Raw genomic sequence first — 9,113 nt, forward strand, 5'->3', positions numbered from 1 at the left:
TACACAAAACCACAATACATCATTTCAAAATCTTGTTGAAGGTCATTGTCAGACAGAAAATTCTAAGCACAACAAAGCACAACAAAACAATGATAACAAAACAGTTCAAAGGTTTACTCAGTTTATTGTAGTTTCCCAGTCATCACCAACAACTGTTCCTTGCACATTAATAGCTAATAAGTCATTTAAGCACTTACCACTATTTTACCAGAAACTGGGATGCCTTTACCTTGTTTGCTGCTAGCTTGTAGAAGTATGTAATCCATGGTCAAATGCTTCTCAGTAAAGTTAAACAAGTGGCAGCTGGCACCATACAGCTCTGTTATAATGAAAACATGAGGTGGCTGCCATTACACAGTCCTGCACTAATGAGAACAGTAGGAGTCTAGCATTACAATGGTCTAATGAAAACAGGAAATGGCTGACATTAAATTGGTATAATAAAAACAGGGGGTGGCTAGCATTACACTGGTGGAATAAATAAATTAAGAGATGTCAGACCTCCCCAATCTCATCTCTGTTATATATGACCACAGTACCCACAATTTAGACTAGATCCATTCAAAGTCAACCAGTGTTGGATAAAAACAAGATTTTTTCATACTGTGCTTCAAGTTTCTTTTATTTCAATTTGTGTTTCCCTTAGGCCAAAGCAAGCATGCTGTAAAATAACAATATAATTTACACTAAACTCTTTTTTCCCCCCTTAATTCAAAAAAAATAAAACAACATTATTTCCAACTCCAGAAGAAGATTGGCTGGAATAAGAGCCAGCAATTCAAAAAGAGTTTCTAATTTGGTCCTTGCCTTTTCCTCTACTTTCTCTGTTAAGTATCCAATGGTGACTAAATACTCAGAGTGGCATAAAACAAACTAAAAAGGAACACAAAAAGGAAATAAAATGCCTCAGAGAAAAAAATTAAGCATAAAATCAATCATTTAACTAATGGACTTTTTTCTCTGAACAAAAGATCAACGTTTCTCATATATTGGTTTTATTTTTAAACTTATTAGTATAGATAGAAGACTTTTGTGTATACTTCTCAGACAATAAATTTACAAGAATATTATGTTTTATTGTAACTCACAGGGCCAGCTGTATCTGATTCACCGTGGTCTTTTTTTTTTTTTACATTTTCACTTGAGTATAATTGCTTTACAATGGTGTGTTAGTTTCTGCTTTATAACAAAGTGAATCAGTTATACATATACATATGTTCCCATATCTCTTCCCTCTTGCATCTCCCTCCCTCCCACCCTCCCTATCCCACCCCTCTAGGTGGTCACAAAGCACCAAGCTGGTCTCCCTGTGCTATGCAGCTGCTTCCCACTAGTTATCTATTTTACGTTTTGTAGTGTATATATGTCCATGCCACTCTCTCGGTTTGTCACAGCTTACCCTTCCCCCAGCTTACCCTTCCCCCTCCCCATATCCTCAAGTCCATTCTCTAGTAGGTCTGTGTCTTTATCCCTGTCTTATCCCTAGGTTCTTCATGACATTTTTTTTTCTTAAATTCCATATATATGTGTTAGCATACGGTATTTGTCTTTCTCTTTCTGACTTACTTCACTCTGTATGACAGACTCTAGTCTAGCTGAAAACAGCGCAAGTTGGCACAGTTCAAGGTCAAGGTCAGTACATTAATCCTATCACTCAGTAGCTCCAGCTCCCATTTAAAAAAACAGAAACAAAAAACCTACATCAGTAACTTTATTATTTTTACATTAAAAATTTATTTATTTATTTATTTACAAATGACTTCAAACAAGAACAATGCTAAAACTACTTCCATGGATAGGGTCATGTTTCTGAAGGCTTATATACACTGACAGCTTTATTTTTCCAACGTAGAAAACAAACAGGAACATTCTGGTGAGGTCGCCAGATGATAAAACAGCAGTATGATTCAAATATGGTGAAAATACTGATAATCAAATAAAACTTTTTAATCCAGTTTTACACACTGACATGTAATTTTTTGTGCTCCACAGTTTTTATTAGTCTTCTCTAAGATGATTGAATTAGCTTAATGAACAAATCCACATTCATGAATACATTTCTGTCTAATATATACTAAAGAAGAAAGTAAGTAGAAGGGGGAAATAATCTTATGCTACTCCTATCACATTTTTACATTTGTGTAAGATTAAATCTCTCTTCTTGAATGTGCTTTCTTAAGAAATGACCAAAATTGAGATTATTAAATTTTAAATAAGGAATCATAGACAAAAAGTCAATTAAAATTCCTTATTCATTTTTTTTCAAAGAGGTAGAATTTATTAGCCTAAAAGAAGTGATTTCTCTTACATGTTTAAAGCCAGAATTAAATCTATGATGTGCTGAACGCTAATATATATGTTACACAAAATGTGTTGCTGGGCTTGCATGGGATTCACAGACATGGCTTAATCGAGACACAAAGTGATGTGTGCCGTGCATTCAAAATTAGCATCTGGCCCAGGGCCACTCAATTTGGCATACTAAGAACTGATTCTATCCTCTGCCAAGTTTCTGCAGGGACTAGACTCACTGAATTCTGAATCACAGCCTCTAATTTTCCCTTCAACAGACTCTTTTTGAATTGTGGGACCAGAGAAACTTGCAAGTGAACATAAAAATTAAATGTGAAATATAGAACTCTCCAAAGAAAAATATTCTTCATAAAAGATGGATATAGAATATGAAATATTTCCAATTAATCACTTGTAATGTGGACCACTTACTAGCCAGCTCACCCTCCATTCAATGTATTTGTTTCTTACACAAACAGAGAGCACTCTATAGGCTGCCCCTTCTGCCAAACTCCAAAGAAATTCTTGAGAGCTTATGAATTTGGCATATCATGAATTTACTTGACAGGTCTCATCATATAGTAGGCTGTATTTTTATTAGCCAACTTTGTGGAAGAAATGGCACTTTGCCCTAATGTCAAACTAACCAATTCTGTCATGGTTGACATCTTTATTACATTATTAAATACATCAGTCAATACCAGCTGGTGTAATTGAGTCTTGTTATGTAACTCAGATAGTTGTTAAAACTATGGATCTTTTATCAAAGTCAAGTCAACATGCAGAAAAGGCTATTGTTGTAATGGAATTTTAGAAAAATATGTATCATTATTGCAAGTATTTCCGATTTAAAATAGTGAATTGACCTTTCCTTGGATTATGCTCAGAATCATCTGTAATTGTGTTCCACTGAAAGCACTGTGTTAAACATTTGATTATAGTGATTTTAGCTTTGTGCAGCATATGTAATCCATGAAACCAAGCACCTGGAAATTACAGGGGGAATCACAAATGTCTGAAGTGGCAACTGTGAGAAGAACTTGAAAAGACATGCTTAGAATTGAAAAGGGGGAGAGGGTAAAAACAATTGGGGAAGAACAATTTATTAGAAGAAAAAGAAATCACTCTATATTTTGAATTCTTAAAAAAAATAGCTCCAAAGAAAGCTCAATAAGTTTTCTTGGAGGTCAATAAAATTATTTTTAAATGAGTAGAAAAGATGTTAAAGGAGAGAAAATTAAAGGAAAAAATTTGTAAGTATTTAGCTTCCTTTCAAAGCTCATTAAAACAGCTTTTAATGCCTATCTAAAATAATGGCATAGGATTAAATTAAATTTCCACAGGCAAAGTCAGCATTATTTTTTTTTTAATCAGTATCTATTCTGGATAAAGCAACTTAATTTCTAATTTCCCCTAAATCCTGAAACCTAACACCTGTTCCATTGTGTTTTTCATAAGAAAGTAAAATATTCTTACATCTTATCCAGAAAGAACAAAATTCCCATGAGAAATTTCTTGTATTTTTAGCATATCTGAACTTTCAGGATTCCACAGGAAGAAATCTTGGTAATAGCCCACACTGGAGCAATTTATATGTGACTCATTTTAAATAAAAATGAAATGTTAAATGAAAGATTCTTTAACCCAAATATAAAATGTAATATAACCATGAAATTTCAATAGCATTTAAAAAGTATATCAAGTATAAAAAAAACTGAAAATTTAAAATATAATTTATGTTTAAGAGATACACATATTTTTAGCAATACTTTTATCCAATAAAAGTAGTCCTTTTAATTTCATTTAACACCAAATTTTCCTTAAAAAAAAAGTGGTATAAAATTAAAAATAAGCTTTAAAATGATTGCCATATTTGATATTTTTAAAGAATTTAATTGATTATGGGGATAATAAAATAAGTACTGGATCTCACAAATATGTTCTGTTTTCAAAATATGTTTATTTTGAAATGTATATGGAGTGCAATATTTAATTTTACATGACAATTCCATATAATACTTATTTCTATCTATCTATCATCTATTTATCTATATCCTATTGGTTCTCTTTCTCTAGAGAACCCTAACTAATGCAAGTGGTGTACCATAATATTGTCAGTGCTTGGAGCCAATTTGCTTAATGATAGGTTTGGTTTAAGACAGTCAAGGACCGTGTTGAGAAATGTAGCCTGAATTAATTTCATGCCCAAGGCATGTATAAGTTGCTTCTCCCAAATGTCTTCATCAAAAGGGTTGCCACAGAAAATAATAACTACCTCGCTATTCTCGAGGTTAAGTAGAAGTCTGTACAGTGAACAAAGGGATAGAGAAATTGGTGGGAAGAATGGAGTTCTAGCAAATGCCCCCAAAATTGTGACTGGTTTAGAAAAATATACTGATAGGAAATTTTATACTAGAATGACTGATTGCTGTCAAAATTATCATCAGCCCATAGAATGATTTCTTGGCAAGTATGGTATAGAGAAAGATTTCTCAATATCTCCTTGGAGCACCTCTACTTCCTTAAAGGAAAACATATCCAAAAGTCCTCAGTTATTAACAAATTGTTTGCATTATTATGTTAGTTAACTGTGTACAAAATTAAATATAAACTAAATATGAATTCCGTACATTGATCATTTTTAACTGAAAGAAAAAGTACAAATTACATACAAACAGGGATACAAATCCTATATAATTCAAATTAACCACAATTAAGATGTTAAGTGATTGTGTTTTGTTGAAACTAAATTGCTGCTAGAAACATGAGTATGAACATGGCACAACGCTCTGTTTGGGGACTGACTGCAGGTGGTTGCAAGTTTGGCATCGTTAAATTCCTGTGCATCTTATAATGACACAAATCTCCCACCAGTTATCTCTTTTTGACTTTTTTTTTTTTTTTTTTTTTTTTTGCGGAACGCGGGCCTCTCACTCCTCTGGCCTCTCCCGTTGCGGAGCACAGGCTCCGGACGCGCAGGCTCAGCGGCCACGGCTCACGGGCCCAGCTGCTCCGCGGCATGTGGGATCTTCCCGGACCGGGGCACGAACCCGTGTCCCCTGCATCGGCAGGCGGACTCTCAACCACTGCGCCACCAGGGAAGCCCTCTTTTTGACTTTTTATAAAACATTCATTAGTATACATACCCTGACGTCTTTTGAATGAATGCTTCATTTACATATTAATTCTGTCTCTATTCTTTTCTCTTTAGCCTACTACAATAAATTGTTGATAGGTCTTAGTTTAATAACTAAAATTTTCTATGATTTTAAAAATGAAAGCTTATACTTTGAAAGCTCTGGTAGAAAATGTTGTGGCACTCAAGGATATGTCTGCATATTTAAGAGAACATATGGGCCCCACTTGAGAGAAACTATTATAGAAGAATATTTTATTGTGGTCATTTATTATTCTGGGATTTTTTTTTTGGTCCAAAATATTTTTTTCCTTATCTCATTCCCCATATTTTTTTCTCCAGAATGTAAGCATTAAATTGTGAGATGCATCAGGATGCACCATAGAAATATCATGAGACATATGATCCGGCTTCAGAAATGTATTTGATTTTATGACTCTAAATAAGTGTCTGCCCTTATCCACAGCTGAGTTGAAAAAAAGTAAATCAATGCCATCCAGGGAACCTCCACAACATGAGATCATGGTTAGGTGGAGTGATAATCTTCCAAATGAAGAAAGGTCAATGAGATAAGGCACTGCTTAACAAGTCTTTAAATTTCTCCATTTTGGCAAAGTTCCCAACAAGGAAGCAAGAAGTGGCATTGAAGTGTTTCATTCTCACCTTGATGAGCCCTTAAAATGTAATTTACTGTCGCTCTCAATTACTATACATTCCACAAGTGTTTACTATTTTTGACTTACAGCGGCCTCACAGTCAAATGATGATGAGTAAACATAATGAAGTGTTCTGTTTTAACAGAAATCTAGTGCTAAAGCAAAATAAGATATTTAGACTTATATATATCATATAGACTTATATTTAGACTGAATGACTTCCACTTGAAGTTTTAATAAACTGCCGAAACAATATGCTAAAACTAGAGTGAAAGAATTATTCCACGAAGACAGATATTTTTCCGAGGTAATAAGTGATTTCCTTCACAAAGAAGTGATAATTTGGTTTGTTTTCCCAATGTGTTATTTTATTAATTATCTAGATTCTAGAAGGTCTTCATATTACCAAGAAACTTGGTAACTAGCAATGAATTCAAATGTCTTCAGTATGGCAAGTTTTGCCCAATTACACTTTAATTGAAAGTACTTTTTCTTAAGTTATGTCATATGTGCCACATATGTCTCATGATATATGTGTGTGTGTGTGTATATATATATATATATATATATATATATATATGGCTGTTTAAGGTCTACACAGTGGCTAAAAGCAAAACAACAAAACAAAGCAAAAACTAAAAAACATTGGCGGGGAAGACAATACATATGGATGTGGGTGGCAGTGTTTGAACAACAGATCTGGCAGTCCCTAAAGGAATATTTCAGGAAAAAAAAAATATTTATACCAAACTAGTTCATTGTGTTACATTTAGTGAGGGTTTCTACCAAATATTTGTATGCTATCAAAATTATAACCTTTGCCATTGCTGGCTTGTGCCCTTGGATTTCATTTGTGAGATAGAATTTTGGATGGTGCCTTGTTCTCTTTGCCCTACACATTTTAAATTTTCTTGTATAGAATTAGGTTTAAAAGATTGGGTTGCATTATTTATGTATGTTGCACAGCATGCATATCTATATACATTTATTTCACCAGTGCCAACATGGGGCTAGAAGCAAATAAGGAGAACAAATACATTTGCAATTCATTATGTGATAAGTCCTAAAATGCTCACTTCTTTTCCTTTATTCTCATCCAAAAGTTTCTCTACTTCAAATTTGAGATATACTTAATTAGAGATCACTTATTAAGAGCACAGGCTTTGAAGTCAGAAATTTATATGTGCAAATCAACTTCAAACTCTTGTAATCTGGGTGAACTTGGGAAATTTATAAATTATCTGAGTTACATTTACTCATTTGTACAATTATGCCTAATTCATTAGGTTATTGTGAAGATAAAAGTGATTATGTTTATGATATGTATATACAACAGTGTCTGGCTCATATTAATTTGTTTTTAAATGTTAGTGCTGATTTTTAAGAAATACTTTTATTATTCACTACTTCAAAATGTAAGACATTTATTTGGCTTTGAAATAAAAATGCTAGTTCCTGTGTAAATAAAAAGATAACTAATACAAGAGGGTCTTAGATACACGAGTGAATATGGAAGTTCTAAGGAAGGTGAAAACAGACACATACTTTTTCCAATTAATTTAATATATTTTATCTATTTAATTTTAAAAATAAATACTTTGTTATATATTATTATTATTATCTCCTTTTTAATGCATTAGAAAACTGAATCCTGGACACATTCTGTGCAGGATTTTAACCAAGATCTAGTTTTGAAATATATGCCTTCTCACCAATAAGTTGTTTCATCTGAGTGAATGCCACTCAAGGGGCTGGGGAATGCTTTCATGTTTTGAAGGATATACAGGCATACCTCATTTTATTGTGCTTTGCTTCATTGCACTTTGCGACTATTGTGGGATTTTTTTTTGTTTGTTTTTTGTTTTTTGTTAAAATCGAAGGCTTGTTTAACCCTTCATCAAGTAATTCTATTGGTGCCATTTTTCCAACAGCATTTGCTCACTTCGTGTGTATCAGTGTCACATTTGGTAATTTTCACAATATTTCAAACCCTCCACCAGTAAATATATTGACTCGTTAAAGGCTCAGGTGATGATTAGTAGTATTTTAACAATGAAGTATTTTTTAATTAAGGTCTGAATATTTTTTTAGACATAATGCTATTGCACTCTTAATAGACTACAGCACAGTGTAAATATAACTTTTTCATGCACTGGGAGACTAAAAAGTTTGTGTGGCTTGCTTATTGCGATATTCACTTTATTGAGGTGTTCTGGAACCGAACCACAATATATCCAAGGCATGCCTGTACCATTTAAACTAGACCATCATGAAATTAAATGGGTAGGAAGATGGAAGAGAATTTAAGGATAAGGGAACATCAAGAGCAAAGGCACCTATGGCTGATATTTCATACATCATTTGGGTATTGGGAGGTATATCCATATGATTGGAATATGGAATGGGGAAGAATGAACTAGAACGTGATATTCAAAATGTACTAGATTTGGAGTACCTTGAATGCTATGAGTTTATACTTCTTACCAAAGATGATAATGAAAGATTTCTGAAACTGCCGATCAGAAACATAATGTATAATAGAGTAAAAAATAGAATGAATTGATGAGCAAATTGTCCTGATAGGAAATTATAATAACCTGAACAGTTCTTTACAGATATCAACATACATTCTCAAATCTCATAATGTTGCTTCCAATTTCACGAGAAAATTGAAGCAATCAAAAGAGAAAATAACATGCACCCACATCCTCTGCCTCTTCCAATGTCACCATGGATGAGACCTCTGTTCTCCCAAGCAAATCAGTTCCTCCCTTTCTGCACCAACTCCCATCCTTTCAGGTTCTGCACTCTAGGCAATTCTTGTCACTTCTTCTGAATTCTCAATAGTTGGCTCTCTGTTGAGCATTGCAATTAGCAAACAAATGTGTTGTTATTTATAAACACACACACACACACACACACACACACATTTCTCTTGACACACTTGCCCCACCTGTTACTGCATATTTTGGTGGTGGTGTTTTCCCATTTACAATGGAATTCCTTGAACAAATTTTCTGTACTCTTAT

Source organism: Delphinus delphis, chromosome 18 (genome assembly GCF_949987515.2).
Source record: "Delphinus delphis chromosome 18, mDelDel1.2, whole genome shotgun sequence".
In the NCBI taxonomy this organism is placed as follows: domain Eukaryota; kingdom Metazoa; phylum Chordata; class Mammalia; order Artiodactyla; family Delphinidae; genus Delphinus; species Delphinus delphis.